Source organism: Schistocerca piceifrons, chromosome 4, assembly GCF_021461385.2.
Source record: "Schistocerca piceifrons isolate TAMUIC-IGC-003096 chromosome 4, iqSchPice1.1, whole genome shotgun sequence".
NCBI classification, from domain to species: Eukaryota; Metazoa; Arthropoda; class Insecta; order Orthoptera; family Acrididae; genus Schistocerca; species Schistocerca piceifrons.
In genome coordinates, this window is record NC_060141.1 from 722,273,665 (window position 1) to 722,277,381 (window position 3,717).

Consider the following 3,717-nt stretch of genomic DNA (forward strand, 5'->3'; position numbering starts at 1 on the left):
TTGTGGAGCACCAAACTTGTCAGCTGTATATTCCATGCCAAAACGAGCCATTTCTTGCACACTGATGGATGGCGGAACACTGTAGATGCAGTGGGTGGTTGGTACACTACACAGTTGTTTTACTGTTTCAGATTTGAACCAGTTTGATGCTTTGCACAAGAAGGTTCTATGTTGTAGCGTGGCATGTAAAACAAGGATGCAGGAAAATCGCTGTCAGTTTGCACGAAATGTGTAACAATAGAGTGCGATAATAGCTGCATTGTTATTGTGTAGCAACCGACTTGGCAGTAAAGGGAGAAAATATGGTACAATGCAATAGTCAAGGGTAACCAATGCAGGATCTTGGGTACAGATGGGTGCAAATTACATTATGTATGTACACTGTTGTGGACCGAATTTCCTAACATAAAACAGGCTGAGTTCAGAATAAACTGGCAGAGATTATCTACTCATCACTGCTTGATAGAGATGTTGTGTTGGGGAGTCTCACTGGTCAAGCCCCCACATGTATAATTTGTCATTTGTTTATGTACTTCATTCTTTTGTAATTTTCTTTATTATGATACATTGGTAGCATTACTGATTATTGAGAGACTTGTGACAAAAGTAAAATTCATTTGTTTCCTTTAAAACTGACCACTGAAATCAGAGACTCAATTATTAATTAAATCTTAACATAAACAGACTACAGTAATCATGATGTATTTAAATTGAAAAAGTATGAAGAAAAATTATTGTCTGAAAAGACTCTCAATGAACTGAGAGTGAAGCTTCTTTGATGTATCTTCCTTGGTGTAATGGTTTATGGTGACATGAATTGTAAGTCAGATTTCATGTCATAAATATGTGTTGAAGAAGTACTGCATTAAATCGAATTCTGTTGACATGAGAAATGCTAAAAGAATAAATAAAATGTGGAAGATCCAAATGAACAGTCTGTGATAAATTTGTTTAAAACTTTGTATGAGATGATACTGAATCTGGGAAAACTCCCTTTTTTTGCAAATAGGAATCTTCAATTAGACAACTGTGCTAACAATGAGAGGGATAACGGATGGATAATCAATAGGAGATAAGTAGAACAAATGTTCGCTTGTTATAGTTGCAGTTTCAATAGGTACAGAGAATCTGACTTTGCCTCTTACTTCTTATCAAGTTATGAGAAAAGTAAATACAAGCCACATCACACTGGGAAGTTAGTAATGCTTGTTAGATGATGATAATAATAATAATACAAGTATTTCAAAGTGTGGCAGTGATACTAAGAAGGAGGTAAGATTCTGAAGCCAGACTTGTATCTTTGATTTGTAATGAATGCTTAGTGACTGAAAGAAAGAAACGTGCACAATTAAAGTCACCCACTTACAAAACATGCTTCTTATTGCAATAATATTTTGAAGTGCTATTGCAGTCAGATAAATAAAAAACAAGTCTATCAAATCCTATTATTCTGAACCAAAAACTTTGAAGTTCCACTGCCAAATGATACAGTAAGTAGACCCAGACATATTCTGGAAATTAATAATCACCAGTGTGACTATGATGTTTCAATAATTAAAGAACGTTTGAAATTTGCAATTCTCATGGATAAATACATTCATGCTACAAACTTTGTACAGCTGGTAGCATGGGTAATATTTTGGTATTCAGTGAATGTACAGAAAGATTTACTATTTTGCAGGACCACTAGCAGAGAATTTTACTGGTGAGGGTATTTTTCAAAAATTGATTGATGACTGCGTGGCTCCAAAATGTACAAATGAAAATGAGAAGATTTGGTGTAGAAGATGAGGATACACAAGATGAAAGTACCTGGAGGTACATTTTGAAGAGATTGTGTTAAGTGCTTGTGTAATATTCACTGTAATGGATTACAATTGTATTGTTGTGTTGGAGAGAAAGCCTCGGTATTTGAAAGGTAAATTAGATTTTGCCTGTAACTTTGTCCATGGCATAAAAACAGGGTGTATAAGACCCAGGACAACTGGGAGATCCGGGAAAAACCTGGGAATTTTTTCATCCGGGAGAAAACCGGGAAAAACACGGGATTTTTTTTTAGAATTCCGGGAATTTTTCATTGTTTTAGTTTTCAGTTAAATTTTTGTAACTGACTGGTAAGAACCAGTACTCTAACAAAGAATATTACTGTATCTCCCTACTGGAGAACAATACTGCAGCAATAAAACAAGAACTAGAGAAAAAAAATGAAAATAAAACTTAAGTTGCAGAGGAAATGCACCATATACGACAACAAAACACAGTGCTCATACAATCGTCTGCCAACAGCAAAATGTGTCAAAGGCTTTATGAAGACTACGCAATGCTTCATAACAACAAATTGCCTCCGATGAGCGTGACGTCACAACTGTTTACATTGGATTCGTTTGAGTGGTTGCGAGCGAGCTTATGCACATGTGCAGTTCAGTTGCGTATGAGTAGTACCACAGTCTAACATAGACTGTGGTAGTACCTTCTCCCGCTTCTGGCTACAGAAGTGTGGCAGTTAGCTGTATAAGCAAAAGTAGCAAGCAGCCAGATGCTATCCGGAAAAATTTCACTGGTGTGCCTAAGCTGTCAGATTCGCATATGCGCAACAGGCCCGAAACTAGGGGGCGGGGGCAAACTGGGGTATCTGCCCTGGGCGTTTCGGAAGGGGGGCGGGCGGGGCCAAATTCATATTATTGAGGGAAAAGACCTTGTTTCCAAAGCGCCTAGCATCCAGCGTACGTTGGTCTATCGATTACTCATATGGTTTTGAACGCATCCCTATTGGTTTTTGAACAAATTGTAAGTTGATTTCTGAATGAACCATAAGCTGATTTTTTAATGTGTGCATAGTGTACATGATATCTCTGGCAGGGGATCGCATCTACAAGTAAACTTACCTGCAGACATAAGCGAACGGGTCTATACGAGCTGAGCGGAATAAAGCCGAACAGGTGAATGCCAATCGCTGTTTATGTGGTTGACTGGGTTTGCAAATGATCAGCGTTGTTATAATTACTAGCGAAATCCATAGATTCAGACTACCAGAGAGGAAATAAATGACTAACAGGAATACGTATTGTCTTCTCCGTGTATCCAAGAGAATGAAATTTTGACAGAAAATTTTTGGCCAGATCAATACACTACTAAGGGCCAGTTATACAGTCCCCGGCTAGCAGCCGCTAAAGTTCTATTCTGGAAGTAGCGCGGAAAACGCGTTGTACGAACAGGTAATAATGCCTAACTGGAGAATAAATGCGGGATATTAAACTGGTGATTGTGGCAGGGTTAGTGAAGTTAACCAGAGAATAAGTTTTGACACTGGCAGGAATAGTTACAGAATTAGTGATGATAATATTGTTTGTTAGACAGAGGAAGGAGAAGAAACGGGGACTCACACAAATTACAGAAGAATATGATGATTCCAAATTTATATAAAAATTTTGTACTGACAGGAATGGGGGAAAGAAATACAGTAGAAGAAGAATGGGTAGCTTTGAGGGATGAAGTAGTGAGGGCAGCAGATGATCAAGTAGGTAAAAAGACGAGGGCTAGTAGAAATCGTTGGGTAACAGAAGAAATACTGAATTTAATTGATGAAAGGAGAAAATATAAAAATGCAGTAAATGAAGCACGCAAAAAGGAATACAAACGTCTCAAAAATGAGATCGACAGCAAGTGCAAAATGGCTAAGCAGGGATGGCTAGAGGACAAATGTAAGGATGTGGAGGC